Here is a 19,703-nt window from a genome sequence, read left to right on the forward strand (position 1 = left end):
TACATGTACATTTATTAATAAATTAATAAATAAATTATTAATACTGTAAAAAATTTATAGGAAAAATCTCGAAAATTAAAAAAAGGAAGTTTGTTATTTTATGCGTACAAGTTTTTTTTACGTTCAGAAATTTTTATTACTTAAACTTAAACAACTGCAGGTAAACATTCCCTGTTGTATTTTATGTTGTAGTTTTTTTCTAATTATTAATACAATGTGTTGTTTTTGTCACTGAAATCCAAGTATTTCAAATCTTAGCAAAATCTACTAGTCAAAAAACATTATCCAAAAATGTAGAAATGTGAGGTGTTTTATTTAGACAAAAATTTGCAGAGGGTTTTAAATTTTGTACAAAATTAAGTATTTTAACATACCGACAGTAGAAGTATCTTTTAATTCTAAAATGTTTTGAATGCTTTCCCCCTCCTAATTAATTTTTGAATCTGCTCCTATTTCATAGCTAGATGTAGAAATAAATAAAGCCACAAAAGCCTTACATTTAATTGGGAAAGACATTATTTTAAATATTATTGTAAGTGAAGCAGAATAATATTAGTTCACAAATGGCTGACACTATTTGGAATTAGGGAGTTAAGGGTGTTATGAACGTCTGATAGAGTCTACTAAGATCCCTACTTTGCTGGGGCACTTTTTATTTGTTTTTATTAATATAATGTCAATATTTTTAATTAATTAATGTCTATTTATTGTCAGTAGTTGTAGAAAAGCTCTAAAAAAATCACATTGGTGTTATATAAGGAAACCCTGACTTCTGTGTAATTCTAATTAGTGATTATTAGTTTTTGCGATAAAGTACAAATATTTGCAGAAGACTCAGCTTGTATTTGCATTATTATAAATGTTGTATTGATTTTCCATCACACTCTACAAAACTTGATTTAACATTAACCCGCCTGAAATGCAGAACCGAGTGTTTATATACAAAGCAACATGAAATTCCATTGTTGAGGTCTTTTGCGTCACATAATTTATAATTCAAGCTTTTGTCAAATTTTTCCTGAAGCAATTAGAGTTGCATGCATGAAAATGTGGGTCGATTATCGTGACGGGAAGTAAATTGAACCATTGTGTGCTATTGAAGTGGTAATGCCATGCATATATGAAAGCTGATAAGGTTTTAGATCAGACATGAGTCGAGTCGATGCAAGAAATTACCTTGTCTAGTCTCGCTGGTCTGTTCCAAAAGCACCGTTCACCCAATTACACGCATTGTGTATAAGCCGAATCGATGTGTTTGCCAGATTACTAGGCATAAATATTCATTCATGTTTAGATTATAGCTAGTCCCCTTTGTTCCTGGAGACACATTGTGTAGAGGGTCTCAGAGATTTAGAAAAGTTTGGAAAAATGCATGACAAAAGCGTCCTTAAACCAAAAGAACATTGTCTACGTTTTAGTTATTGTTTTCCAATAGCGAGCATTTGCTACTACTTCGAGCCAATTTCGAAGTAGTAAAGTATCGTCCATGTATCACCCTCAACGGACAAACATTTTGTTCATTTTACTCCGTCGGCATTTCAGCGACTTCAGACACGTAAATCACCCCTGTTACTTAATGCTATTACTTACTAATAAGGTTTAAAGTGTAGGTAAAGCTGTTTGGAAAATTAAATCATTATGTATCTTACACAAAATAAGTCCTCGGTTATGAATGCACACTTTGTACCTAATCAGAGAACTGAAGTGAATGAAATTAGCAAGATAATAAAGCTCTCACACATTTTCGTATAATTAACACATTGCAGATGAAACATGTGAAAAGTCTACAAACAATGCTAACAAGAGGGGGGAGCTAGCACTGTCGACAAGCGAATTCTTATTGTGAGAAACACAAAGAGACATATTGAAAATAAGTGTTAAGTTTGCGCAGTAAAAGTTTGTTTGGGTTAATTAGCTCCATCGTCGGTTGATTTTAAATTTAGCTTTGGGGAAAGTTGATTCCCTACATAATATAACGAAAACAGTGTTTGTTGGCTTATGAGATTACGGTCAGAATGAATTTTAGAAGCTTAACTGCAGCACCGTTGTGGATACTTAATAGTAAAATTAGTTTTGTTTGGGTTGAAAGAAAATTTCCAGGTATATTGCAGGTTCCTGCATTGCGTCCTTCCTGCGGTGTAAATCCTGGCACTCCCTGAGGCCAGCGCTGATTTATCAAAGCTATTGGCTTCGGCCGCTTCTGAGTACACTCCATGGTAACCCCACACTTCTGACATCTGCTCGAAGAAGAAAATTGAGCCATAATGCGGATTCGGGTCGCGAAATTTATGTATTCGTGTCTCCGGAACGGACATGTTTCAATTTAAACATAAATTATTCAGACGAGGTTGTCGGGACTCAAAATATATCGGTGCATGTCGGCGCCATATTTAAATAACAAAAAGTTAACTCGAATTCAGTAATATCGCGCTGTCGTGCACTTTAATAAAGTATTAACAAAAAAGGACTGACACATACTGACAGTAACCGGCCCGGAATACAGGTGCAGTATTTGATTTACTTCTTTAATAACATAGCTGCCAAGCCAAATCGTAAATAATGCAGAATCGAGAAAACGCTCCATTTTCCTGCACTGTTTGATAAGTTCGCCGGAGTGACCCACGTTTTCGCACATCAGGCCGATTGAACATGACATGTGGAAGAATTGTTCCATTCTCTCTTATTTTGTTACCAACTCACTAAATGGTTTTCTAAACAATTAAGTAAAGTTCAACTAACTCAACTTCGGTGCAGGAAATGCCAATAAACTGTAATTACGAGTTTAACTCGTCTGGACGACAAAACTTGAACGAGTATTGTGAATTAACAAGCGGGGGAAAATATTTCAAACAAATTGTTTGAAAATGGAATTTCCGGAACCCGATCATAAATTGTTAAAATAATCACGCGAACTGTTCATCTTGCCAGATTTAAATCTCGGCTTCCGTAAACTAATTAAAATATGTTGTTGCTTGTTGTTATCTTGTTTATTATTGTTAGTTCGTTTGACAGGGATTTGAAACTTTGGACTGGTAAAGGGATTACCGTTAGGAACGATACAAGACTACAACATGGACTCAAAGCCAATGCACAAAGCTTCTAAGCTCTGCTAATTATGATATATGAGAGACTCTCTTCGGGTGTATTCATAGCGAAATTACTAACCAATGGATTAAACATAAATATATAAGTTTGTTATTTACTGCATGGAGGGATAAAATCCCGCTTTAGTTGCATTAATTAATTTACGAAATGTGGGAAAAGTTAAATAAGCCACAATAATCGCAGTAAATTTTCACATTTTCTGTGGTGTTAACTCCGACCGGAGTGAATAACTTTTAAAATTCGAAAGCATTTATTACTTCACCACTAGATGCCTTTTACAACTCTAGTTAGTTTCGCTTGAATTGACCAACTTTCTTCCCTATTTGTACGCTCGAACTTTGCGCCAAATTGATTTTTTACTTCGTTTTGCAGTCAGGAATCCATCTCTGATTTCATCAAAGTATGGACATTCACTCGACTGCGGACACAGTTAAAGCACTTCTGCCTCAAATTCAACAAAACTTTCGGCAATTAACACAGTTTTTCCTAATTTCTGAGTCAGATTTTAGGTTTTTTGAAAATCAGATCATTTTCCGACATACAGCTGTTAGTTTTTTATTTTACAAACTAAAATCGTTGTTGTGTTTCGTCATCTTTAACTTCTCAACGCTTTTGCATCAATATTATCACAATGCACGAGTAATAATAATTTTGCATAATGAATTTCATCATCATGAATATTTAAAAGTGCATAACTAAGCTACATAAACTCGCTTTAAACATTAAAAGATATGTATAAAGATTTGTGTGTGCTCAAAAATTTTGATCGAACGTTTCGCAGAAGTGTTGCTAGCGGATAAATTCCCTTAAATTTTTAAAACATTTTCTAAAATGCACGAGTCGAGCTTAACCGAGAAGGAGCATCGCATAACTCTTTCGGTATTAAATTTCCCAAATGGAAATTCAATTCTCCAACGTGTGTACAGCGGCAGACGCATACCTAATGATGTTTACACAACTTTAAACATTGCATCTGAAGCATATAAGGGACCAATTTACACTGCAAAGTAGGGCTGCTAAGACTGGTAATGTAGGGCTGAGCTGTTCGAATACATATACAGCGTGAAAGCCCCGCTAAAAGCCGCCACATAACAAAAGAGAAACAGTGTTGTGCATTATTAACAGCCACCAAAGTGAAATATTCTCGTACCTATGCAGGTAATGCGGGACACGTAGATATAGCCAAACATAGGTTATATATTATGGTGCTTTGTATGGTAACCCATCTCTGTGTTACAGTTTGCACGGGATCTGCTATTCCTCCAGACATTAAACTTTCACGCAAACATGAGGAATGTTGCCATATAACCCGGGCCACATCTTGCACATAAATATTTATTTTGCAAATAAAATCGCTGCAACGTCAATAGCGACTTGGTTTTTCCGAATTTATGTAACTGACCCCCAGTGGATTATCAAAGTTTTAAACTTGAAATTAGACTAGAAGAACCCAAACAAATCCAAGTTTCCGCTCATTTATGTACGGAATATTTTCGACGACCGCTTCCTGCTTCCAGCCACATTTTCTCCTGAGACACCGCAATAAACCCCTCCTGCTGAATTATTAAGAAAATCTGATATTCATGTTGCTTATAAGTAGTTTATTCGTCCTGCCATAACCAATTGTGCTAAAAGTTCGTTCACTTCTCTCGTAAATCGATTTAATACAATTAGATCCGTTCCGAGCTTTCCTCTTGTGCGCTTTATATAAAATACATATGCCCTCAGTAGCCTGCCTCGTTGCATCCGAGCCTGAATTAATACCGAAACAAGTAAATATTAATTAGTTAGTGTTGCTACTTCAACCTGATGGAGCCACGTGTCAAACACAGAATTACGTTTCATCCTCTAGTTTATATTTAAGTTGATTTCAATAATGGATGTAATCTGTCTGTTTCAAATTGTGGCTTTCAGTATGCGAAATTTCATGTCAATTTGAGTAACGACTTTAGACCGATCAAACTGAAATGCGGTTATAAATTATAGCACGTGTGACACGGATCTTGCATATTTTATTTGCCCAAGTGTTGCACCTGTTTACCAAATGCATTTTGCCACAAAATTTTAAAGTTGGATATTCAACTTTATTGAGTTTACGTTCCAGTTTGCCAGTTTTATATGTTGTTTGTCACTTTTATTCCAGATTAAACCAACTATGTGGAAAATTCTACGAGGATCAGTTCCAGACACCGGCAGATTAATAACAAAATTAATTCTAATAGTCTGGCATTTTTCGTGTTCGAGCCTAGAATTGTTTTAATTATCAGTGTACAATTAAACGTTAATGTATGCGCTCACCTTAATAAATTCAGCGTGAAACAGAATTCATTCGATAGCTAAATGACAAGTTTATCTTGGATGCCTGACACCTGCATTAGCACTTACCCACAGTAATACATTATTCATTTTTTCTGTTACGCCCGATATATTTACATAATTTTAATCAGCCACCAATTAACAAAAAATAAATATTAAGCTTTCTCACAGTTGTATTCAAACTTTGCAATCTATTAACTCAAGTGATTCTAATTGAATTTGAATACGTATTCGATGTGAGAACTGGTAATCGTAATGAGATCTTGCAGATTCAGTTATGTTAACGCTCCGACAATAGTCACAAAAGCGCACTTTTAAGCTTTTAATAAAACGCAAAGTAACCTGACCCGTCTGTTTTTGGAGGATTTGAGTGTGCAGTCACAAAATTGTGAGCGTTTAAGATGACATATGTGTATGAAAAATGAAAGGGTCGTGCCTAGAATTTAAACCAAGTTGAGCTCAAGCGAGCTGCGTCGCGGATGTGAGATACTTATTGACTTGCGGATTGACACCCACAAGAAATATTCGTTTACCACCGTAATTGAAAATAATTGTGTTGACCTTAAACATTCCTCACACTTTGGAGCAATAAAGTCGTCTCCCAGAAATTTTCACTTGATTTTAGCAGCTTCCATTACCTTTTGGAAGTAATTTTGTCGTATGTAGGGTTTTGGGAGCAACAGTATAGTTCAAATGGCTGGTAAAATTAATCAAGGAAGCTGTTCCAGAACATAAACCGCCGCAGTTAGACTACAACTGTGAGTTAACAACTGCAAATTAACAACTGCATCAGTGACAATACACTTAACACAACCGAACTGGGGATAGTGTTTCAGCACTTGGTGCATCCCGAAATCCTCTACGGTCATCTAATTTATTCGTTTAGTTTGCATGTACTGAATGACATTGTGCAAACTTTACGGGTTAGAGCTAAAAAGAGGCCACAGGCGATTGTCATTCTGCTGAATCTCGAGCTGGAACTGCACAGACATGATTTTGTTGTGCTTACAATTACATAAGCAGGACAATTACGACCTAACTTTGAAATGAGTTGAGCAAGATTCACGTACAGCGTGATTCCTTGAAACGAGCCACTTTGGATGCTTCCGTAAATAAAAATATAAAAATTCCGAAACAGGTCAGTTTTTAATGATAAGGCTGATCTTGTTTTTCGTGTTTCTTTTAAAATTGCAGCACCTACTAGCCTCTTTAAAATACAAACAACTTTCTAAAAATTCTAAACGAAATGATCCCACTGTGGTACAGTCACGATCAAAAAGAATGATACCCCTATCAACCGGCTACTAAGGCAAACGCCTAAATAAAATCTTTTAAGCCATAAACTTCAACAAATAGGTTAAAATATCCAGCTTTACACATTAATTTTAACTTTACGAAAAGATTTGTGGCGGTGGTTGTACGAGTGTCATTTCGTTTGATTGTAACTGTACCTTAAATGCAAAGTTTCTTTCACTAGGAATTTAATTTTTTTTTTGAGTTTCGACTATTTTTTATAAAGTTACATGAATCTTTTACTAATGATACTAATGTTTGCAAAAAACAAATTTGGATGTTTATTTTCAATTAAAATTAGATTGACATTTTCTTATAAAAGACATTTTGCGTCGGAAGTATTGGAACTTAAAAAACCTATGCTTAGGATGTGTTCAAAATTATTATATTTATCACCATTTCTTTCCATGCAGTATCTAAAGCTCTTGCCGTAACATTTTACTTTTAGGAATTGTTCTGTTCTTATTGACACTTCGTTTTTGTTTAATTATAAGTATATACGTTTTCTGGTGCTGTTTTAAAAGTACAAATATCAGGTTATCCTGCTGGAAAAAATCTAAGTTTGCCAAATGTTTTGTCAATTCATCTAGTTCTACTACATTTTTGTGGTTTAGACACTATCTAGACATCGTTCAGTAAGACAGTAGGACAAGAACAAGTGGCTCAACACCATATATAAAAATAGTTCCTCACTTTTCAGCGTTTTAGCAATAGTGTACACCATTCGCATGTACTCGAAGTTTTTTTACTATTTAATTTAAACTACGTTTTGTAAAAGAAAATTCCTGTGGTGAACAAAAAAACTCTAAAATTCCACTAAATTCCTGACCTGTCCCCCAGTCAATAAGAATTGACCTGCCCCAGAATTTTCAAATTGTTTCTTTATTTTCGGAGACATGAAAAGTGGTTCTTGTAAATTTGTTATTAAAGGAACGAAGATACAGGTATGTACGTGATCTGGAGCGAAAATTCTTCTTTTTACGTTTGGCCTGTCGCTGCAGAGATATGTAATTTTTTGTGGTTAAGTAGAGAACTCTTTGAAGAAATTTGCAGCAATAACAGAAATTCGATCATTCGTGAAATTCGTTGCAAAACACAGTCGATTTGGCAAGCGCTTTAGGCATTTCCTTATGCAAACGTAAACTCGTCTTTAATGGCTGAAGTTAAAACGATTTTAAATTTTACGTGGCGCTTTTTGCGGCTGTAAAAACTGATTTAAATTCTTGTGGCATTCATCGACTTAGCTTGACGTTTGGGTACCAGTGAGTATAGAAGATAGCGATTTTATGAACGGATTTATAAAGGATTACCCTAATCTGTATACACAGGAGTCACAGATACGCTTTACCCTTCGGAATAATGCCAAGATTGTTACATAGTTTTAGCCATTCTCGAATTCTGTCACAGGACGACTAGCAATAATGGCCGTGATACAGGGATTAAGCTACACTTGTGTGGAGATTCGCGTAACGGTATTTTATTTGTGACGCCCGACACGGCACAATTCTCTTTCCAACTTTAGAAAATTGAAACAGCTGAATATTGCTCCTGGTTGATAGTGTCCGAAAGCTTATCAACGTTGACCATGTAACTCGTAAACCCTTTTAATTTCATTAAAAGTTTGTCAAACTGAATTTCATATTCCGGCCCCCCCGGAATTTTGAAATTATTAGCATCTGTGTTAATTTTTCAGACAAATTATTCAACAAGCAATATGCAAATCTCTAGTAATTGTGCTTTCTCCCTTCTATAACTTCATTTCGACACTGGGAGCTTTGACTCCGGTTAGCTCCATCTTGCTCCGGCTAATGTACCGGAAGGTAAGTGGTTGAGAGCAGTTTTAATAGAATAAGACGGCAAATGTTTCACACCAGTTTGTTTCACACTATTACAGCAATTAAAATTAGAGCAAAATGAACGAAAATCAAACAAAACACACCCACTCATGGCTTCAGAGCTTTGAAAAAAAAATATTTCACACCAAAATAATTTATTGAAAGTTCGCACTGCATAACGCACGGAACGGTGCAGTTGTGCTAAAATTCATTACACGCTTTGGGAAGACAAAGCGCATTTCCCAGGTAGATAACAACAAAATTAAACTTATTCGGTGAATATAAAATTTATGTCGGCAGAGAACGGGAAAATTGTATTAACCTATTTCGCCCTCACGAACCAACACACCATATCAAGTTTTCCTACAAGTTCGTGTTATTTAATAATGTGGGTAGGCGAATAATTCTTCATTATGAATTCCGAGCGTTTCGCAATTATTACCATGTTCTCTATACCTGCCCCACGGAAGGAAGAGCATTTCAGTCCATTGGGTATTGTTAAAAACAGGCATTCTGTCACAATTTTGTCGATAATTTGATTACGGCGCGAACTTCTGGCGCGATGTGTTTTTTGTCGCTTGTTTATTAGCGTTCACACCACATCGTGGGTAATTAAGTGTGCAAATCAATTAGATCGCTTATTAGCTTTCCCCATGGATGACGATATTTGACTGCTGAAAAAATTATAGGAACGCTCTCTATTAAATCACCAACAAACCGGACTGCAGGCGAATTTAAAACGGCGAGAAAATGTATGCACAAATTGGTAACAAACAATTGGCTAATGGGAAGGATTACTGCTTGGACGCTTTATCTAAAGCCTTTTATATTTACGGGTATTCCGCTGTGTAGTTTCTTGTTGGTTTTAATCACCCATCGATTACGAATTTTAATTTGGCCGCTTAAAGCCCGTGCAATTTGCGTTTATTTGGTTTTAAAAATAGGGCGACTTCGCATTGTTGCGACTTTGTCCATAATTGAGGATATTATGAATTTTGAATATCCCAAGGCATCTCTTCTGTTGCAAATAAATTGCTTGCAAATAAAGATAAACAAAGATTGGATGTGGCGCTCTTACTCTTTGAGTTGGATCGATGTAACATTTTCCTGAAACAACACAGTGATAATGGCGTAATATAACCGGAAGTAAAATTCACAATGTTTTGCTTTCGGTTCGTGAGGTGTGTGTTGGGCGATTCACGGGAGTGGTTCAAAGTACATCACTAATCAATAGTTATTAGGGCACTTCCATTTTCGATTGTGGCAACATTTACTACACCGAAAGGAAGCGGCTTACACCTGTTATTGTACATATTGGAGTATTTACTCTAAAATTTTGGCAATTAGCAAATATTCATTTCCTCTAGATACGTTCTTTTATCAATTAGCAAAGCGCTGTTGTCTGCAGGCTATTTTTTTCAAGCAAAAATAGAAAATTAATAGAAAATTTAATTAAAGTCGGTTTTTGGATCAAAAACTATCAAGTTACCGAAGATTGAAATAACGCAATTTAAAAAGATTTGGTGTTCAAATTTTTTAAAGGTACAAATTAAATGCACAGTAAAAATAATAAATGCACTGTAAAAGTAATAAATGCACTGTAAAAAAATAAATGCACAGTAAGAATGATAGATGCAAAGTAAAAATAATAAATGCACAGTAAATAATAAGATCTCAAAACTAGAGAGTGTAGAATTCCACATTTTGAACGAAGCCCCAGTTTGCAAGCTAGCTACTGAGCGTTTATTATTTAAACTGTGAAAACTGAAACTAAATACTGTGCATATGATTTTTTTTTCTGGGCAAATTTTAATAAAATACTGTGCGTGGTTTACTTGTCATTTAAATTACTTTGCAAAAATGAATAAAATACTGATCATTTATTATTTTCTACTGATCACAATCGAATTGATTACTGATCGCTTTATTACTACCTTTTTTTAAGTAGGAAGAAATTTAAAGTAAAAACTTATTTTCAAGGAATTTTGAATTTTGTGAAAAACATACGGCATACAATAGTCGTGGACGACTAGTGTTAATTTTTTATTTGCTTGCTAGTGATTAGCATCATCCGTCGTTGATGCTTGCAGTTGGATAGGTATCGTATAAGGAGTGTCGGAAATAATCTGCCTAATTGAGTGTCTCTGATTCGATAATATCGGATAAATGGGTGTGCTGAGCAATTGTTGCGAGCAATAATGACGTTTCCCTCAAATGAGTGTGGAATAAGCAGTGAAATATTGAGCACTCCGATGTGCATAATTTTCACATTTCAACAAGGCAACATTTCCTTCCGTTCGTGCCTTCGACTACAAAGGCAGTATATAAATTCTTCATCTTGGTATCCGTCCTGAATTATGTCTGGGTAGATACAGAGCTCTTTGGATAATGAATTTTCCAGATATGTTTTACAGTGCCATAAAAGTCAAGGGAACTTATGTCACTCCAACGAGTCGATAGAGCGCAAACTAAGATGTGGAATTAATAGAGATAGATGGTGCTATATTAGTTTGTTTGCCAGAGTTTGTAGACCAGAAACTGTTAATGGATCAAATTTATTATCATTATTCTTGGAGTACGTCTTTTATACTGCTGCACCTAATTATGTACCTCCATTAGCTGATTAGACGTCGATCTGCCGTTTTATCAAAATTGGATTTTTTCATCGTTTGCAAATCGCAAGAGCATTAAGATTTTGCACAGCGGTAACTCTCTCGGGACAATCTTGAGGAAAATATATTAAACACTTTAACTATATCCAGTGGGGCATGCTAACATGCGTTCAACCCTTGTCATATGTCGCCTTATGCCGTCATTTTCAGTTCTACAAACCGGGTCCGGGACGGATTACCAGTAAGCACTACTCCTAAATAAATACCTCTGCATCCTTAAAGCGGAATAAAATGTAAATGGGAGGAAACGGTCGATACTAATGAGTTTTTGTGCAATTTTCAATTAGAGCAATTAATGATCGGAATCAGCTCTGACAAAGGCTGAAAATTATTCGAAAAATGTCGTCAATGCCGTTCAAATATTCCATCAAGGATTGAAGTGGTGTACAAAGCTCTGATTTCAAATTAAACGACATCGTTTGACTATTGTAATTTACCATTTAAATGCATTTGAATGTCATGAAAATTCCTTCAAAACTTTACACACTGCTCCCGTACCCAAAGAACATATTGACCGAGAATTTCAAAGCTTTTTCATTTTTCCCCAACTTCTCAGCTTTAACCCCAAATACTGTGTCAGGTCTTAAATTAGATTATTTAAATATCGGGAAATTATGTTGCGCGATCACAAAGAGCCAAAATGAAAAAAAGTGATTATTTTTTCTTTTATGTTACCTAGAATTACAAATTGAGGTTTTTCAACACTTTGATCTCCCCAGAAATAATTACAACTGTGCAAAAGGAGACGTCAAATCAACCGCAAAGAACAAATTAATGCGGAAAAGAAAAAGGAACGTTCAAATTTTGCGTAAACACTGCAAAGTTTCAAATACCAGTTGGCGGTCTGCAGAGCTTGAAAAGTGCAAAACGAGAGAACTACTTCGACCACCCAACTTTCAACTGAGGAAATTACACAAAATAATAACAATCTGCAGGCGGGTCTGATCATTCTTTGTTGTACATTTTTTTATTGAACAGAACACATTTATAAAATAAATCGCAGTAAATTCACAGTACATTTGGGCAACAAGTGTAAACAGACCTGAAATGCTTATTTGCCGAAGAAATAGCTGCGATATAATCCCGATTCGCGTCGTAAATTATAAGCACAACATCCTATTGTAGATTCGGTCATGTGAAGCGACGCGGGTGAAGACGACGTGTTGAAGCCATAAATTTGGCATTGTGATTTATACCGGCGTATTTAAAAACAGGCCGTGTTAATTTATTGGTCGACCGGTCTGCGTAAAATGACGTTTAAGGAAGGCCCGCCTGTTTTGTGCGTCTGCTTAAGTGTATAAAGATAAATGATGAAACTTGAGGAAAGGTTTGGCGCCGCACATCACTTCTCAATTAAACCCTTCTCCTGAGTGTCAAAAGCTCGGTGCAACCGAAGAGAGCGGCCACTGCCAAGGATTAATCCTGGGGCGAGAAGGAGATAAATTCGGTTCGCAACGGTCGTCCTTATTTTCAAGCAAGTTATTATCGGTCTGAAGTTGCAGCACCTAATTGGCTGATAAGAATGCGGAGTTCGTACACGTCCGGAAACCTCTAATTCAGCCTCCGGCGGCTTCAGCTTCTGGAGCTGGGCTCCGAAATTGCCATTATGGAACGTTTGTTCAGATACAGGGCTCTAGAATAAAGGAGATTGAAAATATTGAAATGGGGATAATGGCCGACCCAGGCCCCAATTTTAGAAGGAGGGCTTAACGAAGCCATCGGAGATTATTTTAAATAATTTTTACCCAACTTTGGGCTCGCGCGATATGGACGGGGCTGGAACCCCATCTCCACTTCAAAAATTCTCAGTTTAAAACTGAACTAGAATTAAAGTTTTTGTCGACAAAAGTTAAAGATAAGTTGGTTTCTCTGGGCCTGTTGGGTACTCCTGGCCTGGATATGGTCTGAGAGATATTTGGGACGGAAGCAGGTCCCTCCTAAATTGTGATTGTTATTGATTTTTGGGTCGAGGGTGCAATTTCCAATGTCAATATTGAGGAACAATTAAATGCTCTCGGACTATTTCTGGTCTCCACGGTTGCGTGTAATGATCGCACGAAGGATAGCTACCTATATGGGGCTCGCTTTTGTCGATCGACCGATTAATTAGGAATCAGTTTTTGGAGCTGTGTACACGTAATCAAACACGGTCAAATGGATAACCTAATTAATTGTATTACCAAACTTTATTAATTGTAACTAATCTAGCATTTGGTATTAGACTACAAATACCTACAAACTTATTAGAGCTTCGTATGAATTTGGGAGGATACAATAAATTTTTGGCCAATTCTTCTCGTATTATTGTAAGACAAAAAAAAATCCAATAATTTTTTATTAGTTGCGTTATTTTACTACAGTTTGTTCAACAGTAAATAAAACCAGTGGGAATTCATGTCCATTAATAGAATAATTCACATTTAATTTAAATAATAAAACATATTTACAGTAAAATTAATAACCGTAATCGAATCAAAGGTGATTTCAATCAAAATCAAATAAATTTATTTCCATTTTTCTTAGTTTTATCCTATTTTAATCCTTGTGTTGAAACTTGAAACTTATTTTCAAGTTTGTATTGGTGTACAGCCAGTTTGCTGCAAATAGTTTTGCGACGAGGTAATAAAAAGGGAAAAAATAAACCGCTGCTTTCATCTCAAATGTTCCCAGTTCTCACGCATGGGGAGAAACATTTATTACGTGTTTATAACATGGTGTAGTCGTCTTTCGCACATGAGGGTACCCTGAGATTACGACACAATTTACTAATTTTAAAGTTTTGTTGAAAAATGAGCATAAAACGATTCAAAACATTAACATGTCCCACAAAGTGAACATAGAAAACTTTGTTATTCCAAACATTGATTTTTTAAGTTAATTTGTCGATACCTGTTTTTAGTTTTGCCGTAATCGGCGTTTGAAAATGAATATTTCGACTAGTTTTTTGCGTTTTTTTTTCGGAAATTATAAGACTTAAAGGAGAAACGAAAACAAAGCGTGGGAATGCGCTTAGAATTATCTGTTTTCCGGTGAAAACCAGGAACAGCCCGAACAGCGGTCCCGGTTACAGAGGCAATTATAGTTTTTCATAAAAAAATATAACTCGAAAACTGACAGTCCTAGAACCGGGTTATAGAAAGCTTCGTTTAAATTTAATTCGTTGTTAAAAATTAACAACGCGAATGGACCAATCAAATTTGTTACATTTGGTCATGTGATCAGTTAATCACACATTTAATTGCAGATTAACTTAATGATGCTTCGATAAACCAACTCCTAGAGGAAAATGGTTTATTTTAGCGAATTCTACGGTTAATGACGTTTGAATTTTTGAAATTTCAAGAGCACATCAACTCGAATCTCTACAAGGTCGGTGTGCTAGACTTGTCTGGAGCTCTCAGGATGTATTTTGTCCATTTTATAAAGCTCTTTGGCAGACTGCTGTAGAATGAAGCGTCGTCAAAGGTGGAAACGTGTTTGCTGTTTTTAAGCGTGTTTTCTTAAATCTCCAAAGTCAAGTAGCCTGGTGAATGTTTTGAGTTGCTCAAGTATATACAAGTGCGATCCCCCGGGATATCAACATTTATCCTGCTTGAATTCTGGTAAATTCCCAAAGGACACCGGATATAGCTACAATGAAAAACACTTTTGCTGACATTGTTTTGATAAGTCCAATTATGGTCCCCCTGTTTCAATATTGTCTTTTATTAATGGGTTTTTATCTTATGGAAACCTGTTTATATGTGTCTAATGTACTCGAGTAGACAAATTGATAAAACTGTTTACCCATGTGACTCTCCATTCTTCGACTTTGTTGACTTTTCTTGGAAAATATCCGTTCGTCGTGGCAAAAACCATTCCGCGTAAACACATTTTATTAAATCCGGCGCCTTGCAAGTCTAATAATAAAAGCCGCATAATGCTAACGGTCTCATCCTTTTTCCAGTTTGATTTACTTTTATATTACGCTTTGTAAGAGGAATGCTAATTACGCTATGTTAATACGATATTGACAGACTCGTAAATCACTACTCGATGTGTTTATTAACATCTGCTATTACATATTACCGGAAACCGACGTCAACGCTCTGGACGCATAATAAATCCTGAAGGACCACGTCACATTTAGGTCCTAATCAAATATGATGCTCAACGAAACTTGCCATCAGATTCGTTTCATTTTGATAAAACGAGTAGGTAGGAAAAATCTTCCTTACTTACTCTTGTTTCTTCACGGAAAATGGTCGAAGAAACAGGTCCCATTTTCCGTGATATACCTATGGAAAAGAATATTCGACATGAAATGTGACTAGTTCACTTGACGTTAACACCACGCTGAGCTTTTTTGGGCTCTAACTCGGTGTGGTTTGCGACTATGGCTTGAGATTTTCACATCGGTAGCACTCGTGAATATGATATATAGCTCTCCGGAGCCCTAACAAAATTACTGTCACAATAATGGAAAGGATTGCGCTAACATGTTTTAGGTGTGTTTTTGTCACAGCACGACTCGGTCCTAACTCTGAAGGCGGCTTCCATTGCTATTTTATGTTAAGAACTGACATTATATTGTATTATCCAATTACTGGACGCCATTTTCTATCAAGTTATTACATCTATTATTGATAAATAAATGGACGATTTATTATTTAGGCGAATGCAGTGCCCCAGTCGATTGAAAGTGGCATTTCCAAGAAAAGGAAAACGCGTAATTGTGACCTCCTAAAGCGCATTTTCTAATTCTCCTCGTTAATTGAAACGTCCTGAAGCTAAAGCAATTACAAATTTATTTGAACCAAAGCCGGACAATAAAATAAGGTTGCCACGAAATAAAAGCAAAAAAGCAAGTTTGAATTAATCAAAAAGCAATTAAGTTTAAATTAATTTAACCGAAGTTTCGGAAAACAAGAGTCTCTCTGATCTTAGCTGAATTCGGATTTTGTAATTTTTGCGACCATCAGTGCACTTCCTCCGTCCGCTTTCAAGATAGCCGTAAGTTTTATTGCATTTTGCGCCAGTTTTCGTCGATATAATATATCCTGGCAATAAAATACTGCATCGGAATGCAATAAAAAGGTCTCTCGGACGCACTATGAATCATAAAATCACGGCAGTCAAATCTAATAACACATCCAAACTTGGTGTATCCAGCAAACAAATAAAAAATCCAATACTACCAATCAAAGCTAACGAGTATTTACTTCAAGATGTCTTCAAAGCACCACTCGACGAATTTCATCTTCCTTAACGAACGGCGACGCCCTTTGCAGAAAAAGACCGTCTCTGGCATGTCGTCGGAAAACTTAGCACATCTTTCTTCCAAAGCAGTTGCGCTCCGTCAAGGATACTCTCCCTACACTAACATAAACTCCTGGCAAGTAACTGACCTGGAATTACATGACTTTAAAACTTAGTTACGTCGTTTCCGAACCTGGCGTTAAATTTGGTGCTTTAACAAATGTTTATTCCCGCCTATAAAATTCCAGCTCGGGCTGGAAAAGAGGAAAAATGCCGCCACCGCTGCAAAATCGGCTTTAATATTATTTTGCCGTAATGCCAATCAGGAGCATCTTGACGCTTGTCAGCAGTTAGCCCAATTACAAACAGAGCGCGCGCGTGCGTTCGAGTGCAGGCTCGACAATAAAAATAATGAAAGTCTCTATATAATCTGGTTTCAAGTGATGCTTTGACGACAAGTTGGAAATCGAGATTTTTATTTGCCCTCTTTTCACTGTTCTATTGTGGCAATTGCAACGTGACGGAGTAGTTTTTCGAACGATCGAACATCTTCAGCGACGTACGTTCAATCGCTCAAGTGCTTTTGTGTGGATAGTGTCATTTTTCATCGAAGTCAAAACGCAAAATCATTTCGGACACAACCGCACCACTCAAATTCGAATAAAAACGTTTTGTACGTTACTATATTCTCAGTTTCTTTCAGTTCTTTGGTTTGAAGTTAAAAACGTCCACAAAAAACTTGGAACTTCCCTTGCGCTTGTTATTTTAATTTGCAGTGCGTTTTAATAACTATTTAGTTAATTGTAATCGTGCACTCGACGAGGGACTAATTTTGAAAAGCGATTCGTTTGGTTCGAAGCCGGTTTAGTAATTATTTTAGAAGCGAACAAGTTAAGTGCATTTATCGGTAAAATGCACATTGTTGAGGAAACAAATGCGAATGCGGCAAACTGTTTAATTAAATAGAAGTACATTAGACCTCATGTATGTAATAAGCACATTTTGCCGTGCATGTATCACTGGTAGCGTTTTCCGTTTATTCGAAATAAAAGGAATATAACTGGATAAAATATAAATTATAACGAGCGGCCACCGTAATAGGATTGACCCTGGAACTAGACTCACCTTCTACAGTAGCTGGATGGCGGGAGGAATTTCTCCAGCTCAGGAATTATGTCGGCCCATTAGCTCCTGCGTAGGTGAAACGCTTTGTTTACGAGCTTGCATGTAGAAGGCAGGGTGGTGAAACCTAAATGCACCAAACCAAGTATAGGCGCCAAATTCAAAATCGATTGTAGTTCGGCTTGCCATCGCAGATGTCGCACACACGTATAGTCAATTTTAGCGAAGCTACCTATAATATCGGCAGAAATTAACAGTGGACCTGTGACAGTTGCCATTGTGCCAATCGCCATTTTGTGCTTGGTTTGTTTGGTGTTCGCCTTCGGCTTTGTTTTATGTGAAATTAGTACTGTTTTGTGGTTTTTTTCGTGTGTGTGCTTTTTTGAACTTTTTTATTGTGGGAATATAAATAATTTGATGGATCAATGATTAGTTTATAGTTATCGTATCGTGTATATTGGACTAGTGATAATAAATTTTTATTACAAGTTTATTGTCTTTATTTGTTCTCATATTTTATTTTTCGTATTCTTTGTAAATATTCAGCAACAATAGTTGTCTAACATCAGAAAGTGTTATTAGCAACTATTGTTGTGAATATTTACAAACAATACGAAAAATGCAATCACTTTAAAAGAAAAGTAACTACGGGCAATTCAAATCGCCCGCGATAACACTTAGTACGCGCTGGCCACAATAGATGTGCTAGTGACATTTTCGCTCTATCGGGACAAGTATAGATGCGTTTCTGTAAAACCTGTTATTCTGTGGTAGAAGGTAGTTCACACTTCGATGGTGCCTTGGCGTGATGAAGTAATGAGTTTTGGAATTGCCGCTGTTACATTATCACTTGTGTAATAACAATCATATCTCGTCCAAAGATGACCACAACTCAGTGGATTTTATTTAATGCCGACATTAAACGGAACAATCCTCAAAAGCGGACTGCTGGCGAAATGGCTAAATAAAATGCTCTAGCAGGAGGTGAATCTAGATTAATATTGCCGGGGTTTATAATTTTCCATTTAGAAACAGTGACTAAAATTAAAAAAAATGCTTCCACCAGAGTGGTGTTCTATTTTCCTTAGGTATTGTTAAAAGAAAGACCATGACAAATACCAATTTTTTTCTTCTAGCAATGTGGGGCTTTACGATTTCTAGCAGATAAAATGTTAAAATGTACAAATTTTGTATCAAAATTTTTCTGGGAACTACTGACTGCACCAATTAATTTTCTGTAAAATTAACATTGACTTGCAAATTTGTTTATTTATGTACAACTTAAATTGTTCCAAACTGGTTAAATGTTTTTCTGTTTCTTTATTCTAGAGGCATGCTTGTTACATTTTTTTTTAACTTTTTGAGTTGTTTTGCGAAGTTCTTTGCAACATGAAATTATCTAAAATAGAACAGATTGCTCTAATTTTGTAAATTTAAGTTCACGGGCCGTTGGTTGGAAACCGCTATCATAGAAAATAAAGAAAAGACCAAACGAGTCCAAGAGAGACTCAAAAAATTACTTACAGAAAGACTTTCTATCAGGATGACACTGAAACTAGGGTTATTTTTCTTTCTTAAACTAAATTAAAAAAAAAATAAAAGTTAAGGAAGGTATTATATTCAAAGAGCATTATTTTTTTTGTTCTGGCTTAATTATTTTATACGGAATGATTGTTTATTGTTTATTTTTATGTTTAGGTGTCATATTAAGTATTTTTATACTAATTGCACAAAAAAATATATAGAAAATAATTGCCGCTTATAAAATGAGTCAAGGGCAAAAAGATAATGCCCTTAATTGTCAATATGTCCAAAACGCAAGGTGTCATAAATATCATTATGATGTCAAAACGAGCATTTACAAGAATAAAATCACCCTCTTCGAGCATTTTTTCGAAAAATGACCGGTAACAAAGAAATGAATTTTATGCGATACTGTTGGTTTAGTCTGCATTGTGAAAAATGTGAACACATTATTTTTCTTCCAACCAACAAATTTGATGACAAAGGGCGAGCTTCCGTTTCTAATTAGGTTGAAACTGCGTACACGGCCAATTTTGTCATGATACATTTCTGCGATGTATTCATAATGAGGATTTCAAATTAGAGACAGATTATGCTC

The 19,703-nt window shown here is 35.9% G+C and overlaps 1 protein-coding gene across 4 annotated transcripts in view; it reads left to right on the plus strand.

The window, feature by feature from the left end:
- The window catches only part of LOC664188 (irregular chiasm C-roughest protein), a 268,755-nt gene that overhangs the window by 54,822 nt on the left and 194,230 nt on the right, over positions 1-19,703 (plus strand). The gene's annotated exons all lie outside the window — the stretch shown is intronic.

Source organism: Tribolium castaneum, chromosome 1 (assembly GCF_031307605.1).
Source record: "Tribolium castaneum strain GA2 chromosome 1, icTriCast1.1, whole genome shotgun sequence".
Taxonomy (NCBI): domain Eukaryota; kingdom Metazoa; phylum Arthropoda; class Insecta; order Coleoptera; family Tenebrionidae; genus Tribolium; species Tribolium castaneum.